The sequence below is a fragment of the Mus musculus genome, chromosome 13 (assembly GCF_000001635.26).
Source record: "Mus musculus strain C57BL/6J chromosome 13, GRCm38.p6 C57BL/6J".
Classification (NCBI taxonomy): Eukaryota; Metazoa; Chordata; class Mammalia; order Rodentia; family Muridae; genus Mus; species Mus musculus.
The window spans coordinates 63,925,063-63,944,073 of record NC_000079.6 but is presented as its reverse complement, the minus strand read 5'-3'; the positions used below and the strand labels follow the sequence as shown (position 1 = coordinate 63,944,073).

The 19,011-nt window shown below is 45.8% G+C and overlaps 1 long non-coding RNA gene across 1 annotated transcript; it reads right to left on the bottom strand.

Annotated features, from left to right (window-relative positions):
- Nucleotides 1-5,436: 5,436 nt before the first annotated feature.
- Gm30950 lies at nt 5,437-16,319 on the bottom strand. The gene is made up of 3 exons (XR_382567.2): nt 16,237-16,319; nt 15,843-15,960; nt 5,437-5,594 (listed from the first exon to the last, which is right to left on the bottom strand). It is a non-coding gene; the product is annotated as a predicted gene, 30950 (long non-coding RNA).
- Nucleotides 16,320-19,011: the final 2,692 nt, after the last annotated feature.

Genomic DNA, 19,011 nt, shown 5'->3' with positions numbered 1-19,011 from the left:
CACACACCCCTCCCGCACACACACAAGCACTGCACATGCATGCACTCCACATGCAAGTAGAGAATTGGCTTGTAGTATTCAGTTATAATACATGCAAAAAAATTTTTTTAAACTATCCTCATTCCCATTTCATTGGCCAGAACAAATCAAATAGCTATGCCCATCTTGAGATGTGCCAAGGGAGAGCGATGGGCCCCATTTTGGCCCTGGTTTGGGCCTTGAGGACAAACCCCGAGCCTGTCTCAAGTTCTGAGACCCGTCTGTCACTTCCTTATTGGAGTGACTCAGCAAGACCTGTTTGACCCTGCCTCTGCCTGGCCGTTGCTGATGTAGAGCTTTCCCGTCACCCTTCCCTGCCTCCTATGTCATCTTTACCCACCAAAATCCCCTCTCCCTATGTTCCGATTTTATATAAGTGAGAAACTGATGCCATAAAGTTGAGTTCCTGCTTCAACAAGACTCCCGGCTCAGCTCAGTGTGTTTCTTTTGGGCTGTTTACTCTCCATTTAGCTCAGCCCCAGAGAGACCCTGGTGGGATTGGTACCTCTCTCCTCTCCTCTGGACCTGCCAGCCTTGCCAGCAGGAGAGGGAACCAGAGACTTAGTAAACATATCAAAGCATGCTATACCCAGGAGTGCTGCATACACAGCTGCTTGGGGTCTTCTGTAGGGCCCTGGTATTTGCAGGCTGTAGATCCTACACAACGCTTGTGTGTAATCACAGACTTCATACTTCTGAGACACTTTCTGGACCTCTCTTTTCACTTCAGTTTCTTAAGACAAACTTCAAAATCTTGATCTCAACACTTGTAATGACCAGTTTAATGGTCAACTTTGCATAGCATAGAACTGTCTGGGAAGAGAGTCTCAGTGAGGAATTGTTTACATTGGCCGGTGGATATATCTGTGGAAGATATGTCTTAATAAGGTTAATTGAAGTGGGAAGACTCAGTCCACTGTGAGTGGCACCATGCCCTTGGCAAGGGGCACTGAACTGTACAAGAGTAAAGAAATAGAACTTAGTGCAAGCAAGTAGTGAGTAAGCATGAAGGCACTCACTTCTCCCTGGTCATCACTGTGGATGTGATGTGACTAGCTGTTTGAGGTTCCTGCCTCTCTCCTCTCCCTTGGACCTCTCAGACTTGCTGGCAGGAGAGGGAACCAGAGACTTATTAAACATATCAAAGCATGCTATACCCACACCGATGGAACTGTAAGCTGAAGCGAACCCCTTTCTCCTCTTAAGTTGCTTTTTTGTCAGTGTGTTTTTATCATGCAACAGAAATGAAACCAGAACAACACTGCAGGTTTTGTGCAACCTGAGGGGAGTTGTCATCTGAATAAATGCTAACATCTGTGCAAAGAAACACAAATAACTGAAGAGGACCTCGGTTAGGTTCTGAGGACTCACCTGTGTGGAATGAAGAGCCCTAGAGATCACTCTCTGGAAGACAGAGATGCCAAATTGAGAGGCTGGCATGGCTAAGTGAAGAAAGATCTGTCAAGAGCATACCCTGGATGGAAGCACACTTGCGCTGTATTCTGCATGGGCAGGCCCATAGCCAAGGGCATAGTAGATACCAGGGAGAGGATGACTCCATGTATGGAAGGATCCCTTTGTTGGCAAATAGCACCCGTTGGTAAATGGACTGTGCAGAGGTCTTTTGGTCTCTCTGTATTTAGTGATAGGTCATTTGGAGCAATGAATATCTGTTTTCTTTCTGTTTATGTGCTCCAAGATCACGACAATAACATGTCCTTTGTAGGTTAAAATATAAGATAGCAACTGTGGTATGCAATGTAAGAGGTTACTCAACTACTTGTCAAAAACATATTAAGCAGGGGCTGGTGAGATGACTTAATCAGTAAAGTGCTTGCTATACAAGCATGGGACCTAAGTTCAAATCACTTGAACCCACTGAAAGCCAGACAACACTAGTGTAGATCTATAATCCCAGGACTCCTAAGGAGAAGTGGGAGGTCGAGCTAGGGGGTTGCTGGCAGCTCTTGGGTCAGTTAGCCTTGTGAATGTGATGACGAACAGCAAGAGACCATGCCTCAAAACAAAGTGGAAGGCCATGATAGACACTCAAGTTGTCCCTCTGACTATGGCATGCATATTGTGGCATGTATGTGCCCTCACTTACATACAGAAATACCCCCATACATATGGAGATTTAAAAAACAAAAAACAAAAAAAGAAGGTGAATGGCTTCTGAAGACAGTAGGTAAGGTTGACTTCCAGCCTTCATGCACAGCCCACCCCACCCCCATATGGATACATCCTATATGAATTGTGTAGTCTGAATAAAAATGGCCCCATAGGCAATATTTGAATGCCTGGTCCCTAGTTAATGGGACTGTTTGGGAAGGAATAGGAGATGTGGACTTGTTGGAGGAGGTGTGTTGTGGGAGGTAGGCTTTGAGATTTCATAAGCCTACACCAGGCCCAGTGTCTGTCTTTCTCATGGTCTACAGCTGTGGGTATGATGTGAATTCTCAGCTACTTCCCCAGCATCACGCCTGCCTGTGTTATGCCACACTTCCTGATACGGTGATCATGGACTAACCTTCTGAAACAAAGATAGCCTCCAATCTAACGCTTCCTCCTATAAGTTGCCTTGGTCACTAGGCTTCACCACAGTAATAGAACATCATCCAAATACCTCTGACTAGCCATTGTTGCAGGCACTTGAGATAAGTGTGTTGGACAAGGCAAATGCTGAGATATATGCTATTTAGGCTTCGTGATGAAAGCTGCCAGGAATGCTATTGGTAGATGTCTTTCATCTCTCTACCCTTTGGGGACATCTGAGCTTCAGGGAGCTATATCCTTCAAGATCATGTCCCCTCTAGACAGCATCCCACCTCCAGTGCCATTTCAATGAGGGATACAAAGACAGCCTGTATTCATGGGTGTGGAACAATTACAGAGAGGTCCCATTTTTAGATGCCCCCACACCACCCCAGGATACTAATGCTTCTGATTGGCCCCAGGGATCAAACTCAGGGCCTTGCACTAATCAGGTACCTTTGCAAAGATGCCATAGAGGGCTTCCTGAGGTTCAGAGAAAGGTAGCCTCATCAGGATTTTACAAAACGCCAGCACGCAACTTGAGCAATCAAAATCCACATGCAACTTCTCTGCTGGTGTTATGGACTAAGGAGACTGATTGCTCAGAAAGAGGGAGTGAGCAGGGTAGGAGGAGAGACCAGCAGCAGTCAGCCTCTGCTCCAAAGAGTGACTCTGTAATTCAAACTGCTGTTAAAACCAGTGGCCAGTCACATGAATCCCAGGAGGGACCAGGCAAAGTTATCCATGTGAAAATCATCCCTTGAACTCTCCTGGTCACCTCCATATAGTCTCTCATCACCCTCCTACATGGGTGCTCATACAGGCAGCAAAGTGTGCCACACTCCACCCTGTGCCCCCCCACATGCACACACATGTACATGAATACACATACACACACACACACACACACACACACATACACACATACACCCTATGCCCCCCATGTACACACACACACACACATGCATGTACACATAACTAGCACAACTCATCATGAGTTATCTAACACAGCTGGAGAAACCTGGGCTTCCACAGTCAGCTCTGTGCCTCCAAACAATTTGCTATATGACTTGTATCAGAGAGAAACTATATTCAGCTGCCAGTACAGAGACCCAGTAAAAATTACTTAAACAAGATAAAGATTTGTTTATCTCCCGAATAAAGGAAACCAGATGTAAGAACAGAAAGATAGAAGGAGCTTGGATCCAAACAATTACAAATTCACCATAAAAATCCTGGAGTCTTCACATCTGGCGAGGAGGAGGCACGAGAAAGGAAAGGGGGGGAAATGCCCAGAGTGTTTTTAACCTTTTAAGGATCTTTCCCATAAACCTTAGCAACAACTTAGGCTCAGGTTTCACTGGCCCTAACTTGGTTAAGTGTCTCCTCTCCACTCAGGTCCTATAGGCACATCATGATTTGTAATTAATGATCAAGTTTTGTATTTCTATGACTGAATAATCTTATGCTCTAGACAGAAAATGTCCCCGAAAGCTTATGTGTTTAAGGCTTGGTCTCCAGTTGGTGGCTCTGTTAAGAGATGACTCAATTCTGAGGACATTCTTAGATTAAGGCATTGATGCGCTTGTAGCTGACACTGGGCTATCAGGAACTGGAGTGTAGTGGTAGGAGATGGGTCACTGAGGTAATGCCTTTGAAGGGTATATATTGTCCACTGCCTTTTAAAAATATTTATAAGCAGGGCGTGGTGGCACATGCCTTTAATCCAGCACTCGGGAGGCAGAGGCAGTCGGATTTCTGAGTTTGAGGCCAGCCTGGTCTACAAAGTGAGTTCCAGGATAGCCAGGGCTACACAGAGAAACCCTGTCTCGAAAAACAAACAAACAAAAACAAAAACAAAAAAAAACAAATAAAAATATTTATTTGAATTATTTGTAGTTATGTGTGTATGTGAGTGTGTGTATGGCTACATGATTGCCAATACTCTTGGAGGCCAGAGGCCTGAGATTCCCTGTAGTTGGAGATGCAAGACTGTGATATCTCTATGTGGGCACTGCTAACTTGGTCATCAGCAAGAATGATGCATGCTCTCAACTGTTGAGCCATCTCTCCAACTCCTACTCAGAGTTTTTCTTTCTATCACTCTGCTTCCTGGCCACCATGAGATGGGAAGCTTTCTTCTGCCACAATCATCTCGCTCTGATGTTTCTACATTGCCTCAGACCTCAACGCAATAGAACAAGCCAGACATGTCTGCCCTCGAATCTCTGAAACAGCAAGCCAAAATAAGCCCTTTGTCCTTAGGTGGTTCTTTCCAGGTAAGTTTTTCTCTTCTTTGAAAGTTGTTGGGGTTTTCTAGAGTTCTGATCAGCCTTTGCTTTTGTATTATCTATAGTTACTATAGACAGACTCTTCTCTTACTCCCATCCTCCGTGTAGCAGACACTCTTTCTCTCTTCTCCGATGGGGCCTTTCTTGTAGGGATGTCTGTCTGGGTCAGGCACACAGCTATCAGCCTTGGCCTTGTGAGTTGGAGGTGTTGTTTCCTAAGGTTAGGGTATTCTGCTTCTCTTTATTGGAATTTCACTTTACTGAAAATTTCCTACTTGATTGTTTCTGGACCAGCAAGCAAAGAGATGCTGCTCTAGGCATTAGCGATGTCGAACTGATGAAACAGGTATTCCACAGAGTGACGGGACATGGAGGAAGATTTGTACAGTCCTCAGTGAGTTTCCATTATGCACAGCACTTACCAAGCCCTTGAAATGTGGAGCATTTCATAGCAGCAGTGAAATTTATAGGGAAAAAAAAAAAAAGAAAGTCTTCTTAGAATGCTAACACCAACCTGAAAAAAAAAAAACAAAACTGCTCAGTGAAAGAGTGTTGGCAGACCATTCCGGGCAGAGGTAATGGTATAAGCAAACTTACCAGGCTGGGGAAGACAAACTCACATAGAGAAATGAAGCAACCCTGAACTACAGATTACTGTGACTGGAGTTAGCTCAGACTAGGCAGTGAGGTAGGGCCCATGGCAACCACTCTCTTGATTGGATCACTTCTCTGTGGGCAGAGAGAACACATGTAGAACAAGCATGAGGACTCCTTACTGGCTTGGGACAGCATGAGCTCAAAACCAATCTCAATAAAGAGGCCTCAACCACCAACAGTTCCCACCACAAGACCTGTAAAAGGTCACTCGGCAGAGGGACATGGAGGTACTCCTCCCTTAAAACTCCTTCTACCCCTTGACCTCCTTTCCGTATTCTTTGTGGGTATGGGGCAAGAAACTCAAAAACTGTGGCCCGTGGGTGACCCCTGATCATCCGCACCTAGTTTTCCAAGGGAGGTTCTCGAGAGATGAGAGATGCTCAACACTATCAAACAAACAAACAAACAAACAAACAAACAAAACAAAACAAAATAAAAAATCCTCACTGCGGTCTAAGGATAGAAGATAGAGAGCACTTTCTGAGTTCCAGAGAACCTATTATGAACTGAGAAGCAAGTCACATCAGCAAGTGTGTGGCCTGAGGTGGTCTATTAATGCAGACCCCATGCTTAAAAACCTTCCAAAGTTTTGTGCAGGACATAGGGTCTCTTCCATTCTGGTTATGGCATTTCAGTCCCTACTCAGAGAGGGAGACTGGAACACAGCCAGGTGCCCACCCTGTCAGGAGCACAGGGCTTGAGTTTTCTCAAGAAGGAAAAAAGCTTTATGAAAATGTGAAAAGGAATCATTGGTTTAGGTGGTGTCGGCTGCAAAATCCTTGATTTTCCTCTCAGCAACAAAATGTTAGGATTTAAACCAACTTAAGCCAGACATTGGGATAAGCTGATAATGCCAGCACTTGAGAGACTGAGGCAGGAGTTTCAGGTCACTCTTGGTTACAGAGAAAGTTGAGACCCTGTCCTAAACAAAAAACCAAAACAACAAAACAACCCCTACAGCACTTCAAATCTATCTTTCCCTTAAAACGCTAAAGGTTTTCTCACTTAAATACAGTTTGTGTCCCTTTAAAGTAGCTAAGGGCAAAGACCTTCCTTCCTTCCAGCTTCTCAGTTATTAGTTTATTTTATATTTGAAACATTTCTGCATGTGACACAGGGGACCAGGGCAGACATCACCTCACCTCATAGACTCTTTCTGGCTCCACATCACAGGGCTCCTGGGTATTTTTACATTATTATTGGTTGAAACATATTTTAAATATCTTTCCTCCATAAATACATGTGTGAATAGCTTCCTCGTCTCCCTACAATACCCACTTTATAGGTAGGAAGTAGTCATTGGGTAAATATTTTATGGAGAGGCTCATTACCTCAAAAAGAAAACTGTTTCACCCTTAATACCAGAACCCAGATGAAACACTCCACACTGCTTCTCTCCTCAGGTTAGTTTTGCCCTTGTCAATCAAGGTACATAGCTGATTTTATTACAATAGCTGATTATGAAGAAAGAATCAGAGGGGAAAGTAACCAACTAAACTGGTTAGACAAACTGTGGGAATGAATGTGTGGAGCGCGGATAGAGTACCTTGGGATAGCAACCATTCTGTTTGGAAGTGAACATCTAAATCTAAACCCAACTCATACCTTTGGTTTGGAAAGTTTAAAGTTTTGGGCTTGCTCACTGTTTTCCCAATTTACAGGTATCTGGTTTAATGCTGGACCCACAGGGACAAGAGAACAGGCAAAGGAAGATAAGAGTCCTTTCCGTGAGAACTCTCATGGCTGCACATAGATATCCGCACCCAGGAGCCAGCACTCCAACTATCACCTCACACTTCCATTGGAATTCCCACCCCCCACAATTAAATCATCTTCAAGTGGGGAAGTTCGACTTTCCTAAATGTTATGGTGCAGAAAGGGGAAGGAAAACAGAAATCCCCCTCCCACTTTGGGCTGATAGTGGTAGCTAAGGGAAGCCAGCGAGTGGAGATTAAGACGAGCTGATCACGTGGTTCCACAGCACTTCGGGCTGATAGGGCAGGTAGAATGAGAATCTAGAAAAACAAGTTACATCTGTTTGGGAACTGGGGTTGTATAAAAGCTCGGTCCTGGCTACCAGATTCAATCTACCTTCCTACAGTTTCTCTTCACCATAGTCCGTCTAACAACCTGCTGCTTCCCATGGGGCTGGGCGACGACTCAGCCATTAGGATCAGTTACTGTCCTTGTAGATGATCTAGGTTTGGTGACCAGCCCTGGCATAGTGGTTAGTAACCACCTGTAACCCTGGTTTCAGGGGATCTGACACCCTCTTCTAGCCTCTGTAAGCTCTACATGCATGTGGTACACATACACACCTGCAAACACTTTGCACACATAAAAACAAAGGGAGAGGGCTGGGTAGTGCCACATGCCTTTAATCCCAAAACTAGGAGGCAGAGGCAGAGGCAGAGGCAGAGGCAGAGGCAGAGGCAGAGGCAGAGGCAGAGGCAGAGGCAGAGGCAGAGGCAGAGGCAGAGGCAGAGGCAGAGGCAGAGGCAGAGGCAGAGGCAGAGGCAGAGGCAGAGGCAGAGGCAGAGGCAGAGGCAGAGGCGAGTGGATCTCTGTGAGCTTGAAGTAAGCCTCATCTACCTAAACAAAGAACAAACAAAAGAGAAAAACAATATACTGCTTCTGGGTAGGAGTGACAACTTGCCCAGCCCCCATCTTTGCTAGTTTCTGTTCAATCTAGTTATTCTGGAATCATTTATAGATGCATGTGTATGAGTGTGTGTGCACACATTCATAATTCATATGCATGAATGTAACTATATAGAGTTTGGTTTTACATATACACGTATGTACAATATATGAATTATGTACATACATAATTCACATTTCTGTTTATGCTTTTTTTTAATACCAGGAAAATGCAATGTTGAGTAAAAAGGTAAAACAAAGTACTGAGACCTCTAAATGAATGCAAGGTGTTTTGTGATGTCTATGGGCAGGGTGGGGTGTGTGTGTGTGTGTGTGTGTGTGTGTGTATGTATGTTTGTATATGTGTGTAGCCTCACAACAGTTGTGTGTCCAAAGCAAGGAAGATGTTTTGTAATGACTATGTGTGTATATGTGTGTATCTGTGTGTGTCTGAGTGGGGGAGCCTCACCACAGCAGTCATGTCTCCAAGGAAGGGCCAGGGCCATTCTTTGGAAATAAATGAAGTTATATGCCTCTAGCCACAGGGCCACTGGACCTGATCCAAGCAAGCCTTTATAAAGCAGAAAGGATAACCTTTGGGAGGAAAAACCTATCCCAAATCAGACTGCTCCCCCTGTGCCTTAACATGACAGCTGTGTCCTTGGATAATGGGGTGATGCTGGGGTTTCCTGCAAGTGGGTCTCAAACATTATAATCTCTGAGGCACTCCTAAACCACTCCCATGGAGTCCTACCCGAGAGACTTTCATCTGATGTCCTGAGTGGGCCCCACAATAGGAATGTGTTCATCCCACGTACAGTAAGGGCATTGCTCTAGCTCTTGGTATCTGGAAATGGAAATTATGAAGACAATTTGTCTTCTCATCTTCCCTTTTCCAAAGGTGGCGATCTGTGAAAAGAAGCAGGACAGGAAAGCACACTGTACTTAGACATCCTGCCTGGAGCCCGCAGGCTCTGTGTCTGTGTGGACCGTGTCATTGCACATCTGGTCCGGAGTCCTGCCCAGACTGTCATATCCAATATGATAAAGCTCTAAGGAATGATGATAGAGAGCAGCCTAAATGTTCTAAGGTCCCTGGCCACAGGGTAGGGGGTAGGATCATTTGTGGACACACAAAATCCCAGGGACAAGAGGACTCTGTTTCAGCAAATTGATTTATAAGAAAAATATCAGAAGCAAAAGGCATACATGGGAATATTGTTATTGGAAAGAGCATTTGGGGAAAGAATTTTTATAAATGGAAAGAGCTTCAAGTTCAAGCCATATTTAAAAACATAGCCGCATGGGTGGCAGGAAGGAGGGTAACAGCTGTGTTCAGATATTTCCCTGAAGTGATGAATACCAAGACCCATTTAGCTGTCGTTCAAGGGGGCAAAGGAGTTCTGTGTGGCTCCTGTTTTCTTTTGGAAGAGCTCGGATAGCTCTACTGTGGTCTTAGTGGGCCAGCAAGCATGATCAAGCATAGTAGCTATAGTCTGCCTTCAGAGACACTGTTGCCTGGGGTGATTCAAGGTCTAGTCCTCTTGGAAATGGAGACAAACTATGAATGAACTAGGAACTTTGCTGGGATACTAGTACCTGAATGCAGATCTAAATCTATGGCATTAGGCTGTGTCTTAGTTAGGGTTTTACTGCTGTGAACAGACACCATGACCGAGGCAACTCTTATAAGGACAACATTTAATTGGGTCTGGTTTACAGGTTCAGAGGTTTCATTCCATTATCATCATCAAGGCGGGAGCATGGCAGCTTCCAGGCAGGCATGGTGCAGGCAGAGCTGAGAGTTTTATATCTTCATCTGAAGGCTGCCTGTAGAATACTGGCTTCCAGGCAGCTAGGATGAGGTTCTTAAAGCCCATGCCCACAGTGACACACCCACTTCTACTAAGTCACACCTACTCCAACAAGGCCACACTTTCTAATAGTGCCACTCCCTAGGCCAAGCATATACAAACCATCACAGGCTGAGGGCATAGCTCAGGAGTAGAGCATCTGTTTAGCAAGCCCAAGGCATTGCTTGGGTTTGAGCCCTAGCACTGTGCCCATGTGCAAACACATGGCACATCCATAAATCTAGGGCCCTTGACTCAGGGGTCTCATAGGAGACATTTTCCTCCCCCTCTTTGGCCCACAGTATAATAAAATGGATGAGTCCGGAGTGTTTGGGGAGATGTTTATTGAGGAAGTAGAAGGGTTTAGAAGTTGAAAGAAGGGAAGGATGGGTGGATGTGATGCAAACACATTGTATTCATGAATGAAATGACCAAAGAATAGATAGGAAGTCAGATAGAAATTCATTTTTCACATTTCTAAAGACTGGAGGAGCCAGGGAGATGGCTCAGCAGATAAAAGCACTTTCCTCTCAAGTCTGATGATAAGAGTTCAATCCTCAGAACCCAGGGAGTCTGTAATCCCAGTGCTCCTGAAGAGGTGGAGGCAAGAGAATCAGCTGGGAACTCAACCATGCAGCCGTAGGAACAAGCGACAGCCTGCCTCAAAACAAGGAAGGACCAGGGAATCAACTTCTGCAAAGTTGCCCTCTAACAAGGGGCATGTGTGCCCCGCCCCCACAATAAGTCAATTAAATGAATGAATAAACAAATTGGTAGATTTTAAAGGGTAGGCCTAGGTCAAGACAGAAGAGGGGTTGGAGCTACACCCTTCCCAGAAGATGAACATCATGGCATCCAATGGCAGAAGAAGATACGTCCCCCAAAGCCGTTTTGTAGCAGCATTAATCTATGCATGAAGGCAGAGCCCTGGGACCTCAACATCACCTCCCTGCCCCATGCAAGGGGTTATTTCTGCCTTGGTATCCCCTCAAATTTGTGTCTATTTAGCATGTAAAAAGCACGGATTCCCTTCCCTGACAGTCCCCAGCAGTCTTAGGTTGTTCCAACATCAATTCAAGAGTCTCAAACCCAGAGTCTCATTTGAATCAGATATTCAAGGTACAACTGCAACCTGGGCAGATTCCCTTCCTACAGCGAGCACAGGATACAGAGCACTTTCCAAAGGGAAGAAACAGGAAAGAGGAGGAATAGATCTCAGGAGGGGAAGCTGGGGGCCCTGAGAGTGACAGAGAGCCTCAGGTGGGCAATAGCTTTAGTAGGTGGGGAGTCCCGAAAAGCCAGGGACCACTCACTCCTCAGGTCAGTGGCTTCTGGATCTTATGTCTCATAACTCAAAGAAAAACTGAATTTCACAGACAACAGAGAGAATGAATCTGAGAGAGTAATTTTTAAAAGATTCACAGGTGAGAGTTTAAGACACAGCAAGTGGCCATGCTTTGCCCTCTGCCTTCTCTGGGAGGTGACCACGGCCATAAACCTCAGGACAATAAAGTTGGAGGGCACTGCCTTTTTTTCCCCTTCAAATGTCTTTCTCTTTATGCGCACCCTGGATTCTTTTCTCATTTAAACATTTGTCTTTGTGCCAAGGCTACACTGTTGATTGCTGCTGCTCTGACCTCTATCATCTACTTTTAGAGAGGAGGGAATTTTGGAAGGACAATGTAAAAGCTCCGTTATAATATGCCACCCAAGGGCTCGCTGTAAGCCCCTACACTTCTCTGCTGGAACAAAGCCAATCTAATTTATCTTGCTTTTTTTTTTTTTTTTTTTTTTTTGGTGGTGATGGTGGTGGTAGTTGCTCTTGTGATGGGGTCTCATGTAGCTTAGACTGACCTCAAACTCTCTAAGTACCTGAAGGTGACTTTGAAATTCTGATCCTCTTGTCTCCATCTTCCAGGTGCTGGGGTTACAAGTCTATGCTACCTCACCCAGTTGATGCAATGCTGGGATCAAACCCAGAGCTTTGTGCATTTTAGGTAAGCACACTACCAGTTGAGTCATACATCCCCATCCATCTTTGTTGTTAATAGTATGTATTTTCGATAAGCACCTGCGGGGTCAAGGGGCAGACTCTGGAATTCATGAATGCACTTGCAGGGTCAGAGAACACAGTATGGCTGGAGCCCCTTCAGCTGTGCCCCACTGGGGGTCTTGTGTGTGTCCAGTACATCCCGAGAAGGGGTTTTCGTTTGCATTTTCAGTCTTTCGTCTTTACAGTAAGTGCATGTGGGTTTTAAAGTGATAATCACACAAGGGTTCCACATAGATATATGTTCCATATAAGATGACCATCTATCCAGGTTAACTGAGTCCTACATGAATTTAATTTAATAATTAATTTAGTGACTGTTTGGCAGGGTAGCCCAGGACAGTTGTACTAACTACTTCTCTCTTATCTGTGGTGGCTTACAGTTAATATGGCAGGGAAGGCGCGCCTGAAGGAGCATGAGGCGACTGGTCGCACTGTGCCAGCAGTCAGGAAAGCGGACAGAAGACAGACAGAAGGACCCGGTTATAAAACCATACCACTTCAGCCCCACTGACCCACTGTCTCAGTGAGACTCCACCTCCTGAAGGTTCCACAGCTTTCCAGAGCAGTACCATGAGCTGGTGGGCACTCCATACTTAAACCACAACCATGCAACATCCCTCACTTCCGAATGCCATGTTATATTATTATGCTAACCAGCATACGCTGTGTAGTATGTTTCTGCCTCTCCTTAAGCACAGGAGGTAGAGTCCAGTGGAAGAGAGTTAGTCACTGGAGGTCCTTTGAAGGGGGTGTCGGGGCCCTTTTGTTTCCTGGACACCACGATATGAGCGGTTTTCTCTATCCCATGCTCCCCAGAAAATGAACTCCCTCTTCACCGCTGCAAAACAATGACAGTCAAGTCGCCGTGGACTGAAACCTCTGAAACTGGAACAAACCCTTCCCTCCATGAATCCTTTGCCTTGGCTAATTTCTCACAGCAATGGAACACTAGAGCTACCGGGGAGCACAATGGTTAGCTCCGGAGGCTGTGCTGGTTTATATTGATTGCCAGCTTGACAGGCTCTAGAATCACCATGGGAACAAATGAACGGCATGCTTGTGAGGTAGATTGTAAGCTGGAATAATTGAAGCAAGAAACTCACTCTAAGGTAGGCAGTATTGTCCCATAGGCTTGGTTCCTGGACTATGCAAAGAGGAGAAGGCAGCCTGGCCCCTGTATTCATCTTTTTTCATTCTAGTCTCTGGGGACAAAACGTGAGCAGCTGCATCGAGCTCCTGTCACCACACCTACTGCACTACTACGGACTGAAGGCGAAAGCCGCTCCACATAACAGACCAGAACAAACCTGTTCTCCCGTAAGGCACCATTATCGGGTGTTTGCCAAGGCTAAAGCAAACTTAGTGATGCAGGGCTTTGAAGCCAAGCTGTCTGGGTTCGGATACAGGCCATTATCTGGCAGATTCAGAGGAGCCTTTACAGAGACCGTGGCTCCCCAGTACTGTCTGTTCCCGAGCATGCACGGGGCTTTGTTGCTTCTTATAAATCAACACAGCAACTATGATGAGCTGCCATGTGCACAATGGCGGTGCGCAAGACTGGCTTTCCTTAGAGCAGGTGCCCTCTTTAACTGGCTCTGAGGACACAGGTGGTATTTGTAAGTGATCACATAGAGACCCAAAAGCAAGAGGCCAAGGAGGCCTCTGGCCAACAGTCACTGGGTCCTGAGGCTGTCACTCTAACACGACTGCAGGAATAGCCATCTGCCGACAGCCACAGATCCTTTCCTGCTGGTGTCCCAGATGAAACTTCAGTGCTGCCTGACCACTGGACTGCAGCTCCTGAGAGGCCCTAAGCTAGATTCTTTAGATTCTGATTCTCAGACCCTGGGAGATAAGGGCAGAGGGTTGGTTAAGCTGCTAACTGTGTAGCAATCGTGTTGGCAATAACAGATAACTAAGTATCTACTCTCAGTATGACCTTGAGGAAGTCATTAAATCAATTTATGCCCTAGTTTCCTCATTTGGAACATGGAAAAAAAAGCTAACTTTGGAGGTCTGGGTGAGCATGAAGCAAGTTAACTGGAATATGCTTAAAGCTACCCCAGCTAGAGGTAACTTGTCACACATAAATGTTGGCTAATGTTTTTAGAGCAACAGCAGATTCTGTGCCCCTTAAGGAACAGCCTTCTCAGATGAGCAGTTATAATTGCTCCTGTCCTCTCTGCTGGCTCTCTCTCTCTCTCTCTCTCTCTCTCTCTCTCTCTCTCTCTCTCTCTCACTTGAACGTTTGGTGAACCTTACTTGCAGTTAGAGATTTTTTCAAAGCACAAAGCACTTTGCCTGGGAGCATGGCCCAGAACAGTTGGCTACCATCTGTCACACTCTGTGGCTCTCCCACATGGGGATCTTTCAGCACCATAGAAGGGGCAGGTAGCAGTTTAGCTTGGCCGGTATGTGGGAACTCAGAAGCACAGTATGGCTGTGGATATCTGCTACACTCATATTTCTTATAATGCATTCCTGTAGGGGCCAGCAGAGCATCAGAGAACTGTACCATGAAGCAGCTGAGAGAATTCTTTCCAGCTCTGAAGAGAGAGGCTTCCTGCCTCTCAAGGGTCCTTTTGCTGTTCTGCAACAAGCTTCCAACCTCTCCCCCTTGCATCTGATCAATGTCCACACTTCCTGTCAGTCTCCTTCACACATCCCTTCTGCATAAGCACCTCGCCTTCAGGTCCACCTTCTGCCAGGATCCAGCAGGGCACTCTATGCTGGTTCGCTTTTCTTCACAGTACCTAATGTGTGTGACCCTTTTACTTTCCCATCCAACAAGCCCTTCTGGTTTGGTGGCAGGAGAATAAGGCAGGAAGAGGAAGGTATGAAGATTAGCATGTGGGAGAAAGCGGCGGTAGATAGATAAAGGACAGACAACAGCCATGCATAAGGAGAGAGCAGGAGAAAAGCCTGAGACCTGTGAGTGAGCAAGAATGACCCATAAAGGGTTGAGCCTCTAGTGAACCCGAGCTTCTAAACCTCTGGGCTCTGGCCTACATTCCAGAGAGTACCTTCCCCTTTCTTAATAACTAAGCTGTCTATTTCAGCCACTATCCATGCATGTCCTTCATCTAGTAAGAACCTGGGAGTTTCAGCATGTGCCTTCTAGGCGCTGATCCGTGCTTCTGACATTTTCACACTCACCTTTGTCTCCTCTTCCCACCTCCCTTTGATCTGGTGGATGCTTCCCGTTGTCCCCCAAAGTCAACTGCCTAATGAACACACATGGCCTCCCTTCGCAAAGATACCAAGCAAAAGCTTTGCTGGCTAGCTGGTTTACATTCTGCTAGGGATGGGTGACACTCCAGCTGAGCAACTAGTTTAGTGAGACAGTACTTACCTACCAAATGGGCTGTGGGGTTCACACCCAACACACACACACACACACACACACACACACACACACACACACACACACAAGTATGAAGTGACCCTCATCAATCCTGAGACCAAGTTCTGACCCCAGGGATACAATCACACTTTCAGGATTCCAAATAGACACAGCAGACTACAGAACCATCTTGTTGGTGGTGTCCAATCAGCCATGCGAGAGTGTGTTCCTTCTTCAAGGACTGACCCCTCCAAGAAGTAGGTAAGCTCTCACTCTCAAGATAGCTTTGGATACAGTAGGAGACTGATTCTAACTTTAGCTTCTTTCAAAGCTCAGGGGTTGAGGATGGAGGAGTTTGGGAGGTAGAACACCACACTTCTGCCTGTGGTTGTGCAGCCTTTGTGAGAGGTGCTTCTGTCAGGGTGTCCTACCTGCTTACCGCTGCCACTCTGGAGAAGGCTTCACGGTGTGCAAGTTCCATTTCAGCACAGGAAAGAGAATTCTTATCACTGCTGACTTTGTAACTGGCTTTGTAACATGGGTTTGTGACTGTGGGCAAAAGTTTTCATGGATATAAATCACCCTCCAGAGAATGAGACCTACCATGGAAGGAAGGAGAGAGGGAGGGAGGAAGGGAGGGAGGGAAGGGGAGGAAGAGAGAGATGGAGGGAGGGAAGGAGAGGGAAGGAAGGAAGGAGAGGGAAGGAGGGAGGGAAGGAGAGGGAAGGAAGGAAGGAACAAAGGAACAGGAAGGAAGGAAGGAAGGAAGGAAGGAAGGAAGGAAGGAAGGAAGGAAGGAAGGAAGGAAGGAAGAGGTTTGCTTACAGACCCAGTATTGCTAGCACCAGGAGCACTCGAGCTTGCTCTTGGTCACCTTCCTCCCTCTCCCCTCATTTACCACTCCCCTCCATTCTCCCTCTCTCCCCTTTTGCCCTTGAGAGAGAGAGAGAGAGAGAGAGAGAGAGAGAGAGAGAGAGAGAGAGAGAGAGAGAGAGAAGCTGTAGTTGTGTGGGTGGGTGGTCGGACAAGTGGGTGGATAGACAGACGGAAGAGGGAGTTTCCTTCTTGGGATTCTTGTAATTGGTATGTGGTTTACATTCCATTCATCTGGAGGACTGTGATATTAATCGGAAACAGCTTGAGCTCAGCTTGCCTGTAGTGTCCTAAGGATGCTGAACTCAGGCAAAGGTCGCTGTTTCCCTTCCTACAGGTCAACCCCCTCTTCAAGTGTCTGTCAGCTTCAGTAACTGGCATATGTGGCTCACATCTGGTAAAAAAGCACCATTACACAGTTCAAAACAAAAACAAAAGCAAACCCAAGCAGGGCAAAGAAATGTCTAGTGGAACTGGAAAGATGTCTCAGGAGTCTGGGCTGCTGGCTGCTCTTTCAGAGGACCTGGGTTTGATTCACAGCACTTGGGTGGTGGTTCACAGCTGTTAACTCCAGTTTCGAGAGATCCAATGTTCTTTTCTGGCTTCTACTGGCATCAGGCATGTGTGTGGTACACAGACATACGTGCAGACAAAACACTCATACACATACAATTAAATTAAATTTAAAAATATGCAACGAAGCTACTGGTGGTCTTCCCCCAAAGTAACATTAATAGTTGTATACTTGAAAAAGTGTCTACCCCTCAACCAGTAAAGGTTATGTATATTTTGTTTACACAAAACATTTCTCTATACCCGTTGCTTGAGCCCTTCATGATTTTACTTACTACATATTAAAGATCTAGTTCGTTCTACTGCACTACACTGTATGCTGAATTTGCATATACTGCTAGCTGTAGTTCAATCTCTGTAACGAATAGGACAGACTGGGTAGCTTTAAAAACAGCCATGTGGAGCTGGAGAGATGGCCCAGAGGTTAAGAGCACTGACTGCTCTTCCAGAGATCCTGAGTTCAAATCCCAACAACCACATGGTGGCTCACAACCATTTGTAATGGGATCTGATGCCCTCTTCTGGTGTATCTGAAGACAGCTATAGTATACTCATATAAATACAAATAAATCTTTAAAATAATAATAATAAAAAACAGCCATTCAGTTTTCATAGTTCTGTAGGCTGGGGTGTGTAAGACCAAGCTCCTGTCAGACTGAGGGTCTAGCAAGAACCCACTTCTTGGTTCTTCTGTCTTGCTAATCCCTCACATGTCTCTTCCAAAAATGGCTCTAATCCCTTTGTGGCATAATCGCCTTCCCCAGATCTGATCTCCTAAAAACATCACAATGAAGAATAGGAATTGAACATGGATAAGAACCATTAAGCCAATGCTGTAGTGTTTGGGAAAATCGTGGTCTTAACGTGGTGTAACTGCTGCCATCTTGAAGTCAGACTGACCACCCTCATGAGACCCTCACAAGATTCCCCCCTGGAATGTATGGCTGACTCATAGGCTCCCAATGTCCTTCACTTTCCAGGATATTTACGTAGCTAATAATTGTTGAGGAAGGAAGGGAGTCTTCTTTCGTGGTATGGCTGCCTAGCTGCCTGTAATTATTCATAGTCCTGTAGGAAACCCCTCACGCATACTCTTGTATGTTATCTCAATTAAACTCATTAGTGCACCAAGCTGAACTCGGATGGAATCTGATATATTTTTGCCCTCTCTGTCTGGAGTAAACAGACATAGACTCCCCAGGAAGTCATGTAAAACTTGCTATCTGGATATGAACACGACAGAATCAAAGATGACTGGGAAGAACAAATGCATAGTCCTTGCTATGTGTGGTAAGACACGAAGCTGAGGCCAAGCATCTGAGGGTGGCCTATCTGTGGACTGATCCCACTATGGGCACCCTGTCTCCTGTGATTATGGTGGTGTGACATCTTACTGTGGCCACAGTTGTGAGGTCCCAACTGCCATCAGGTAGTAAGGCTCGTAACTAAGGATAAACTGTCTGAATGTGGAATACCTTAAAGGGAATCCCAGATGGTTGTCTTCTTCTATAAGGTATAAAGTGAGACTCCTCCTTGATACATGGAGTCCTCTGTGTGAAGATGGTGAATAGTACTATGAGTGAATCAAAAATCAGTTCAGAGTTATGGATGGCTCTGCAATCCCTAGAAGTGGAGCAGATTGGGTGGGATTGTAAGCAGGCTACAGCAGCCATTTGGGGCCTCTGCTATAGCAGTATGATATGCAACTGAGCTGCCTGTCCAAAAGGAAAGCACCTATGGAAAGGGAGAAATTCCATGAATGACATCCTCTGCATTAGCCTCTGGTTTGGAATGAGAGAGGGAGAGGGCGTTGGATAGCGAGGGGAGAGAAAATGTGCAAACAAAGGAGACTACCACTAAAGTCACATCCTCAGCACAGAGAAGGCAAGACTCTGCGATTCAGCATGCAGACAGGACTTCAGTCATAGTCCAGGAAACCGATAATCAGGGCATACTTTACCACTGAACTGCTTGAATTGGAAACAGCTTTTAAACAACAATTGAAAGAGGTTCTTAGAACCTGGCTCCAGGGGTGCAGATAGAATCAGCCAAGTGTCACAAAAGCAGAGAAATGCAGTGACCTAATTCCTCATCTTTCCTTGAGACAAGGGTGTCAGGACCTGAAGCACTGTGGGAAATCAGCCCCCAATGGGC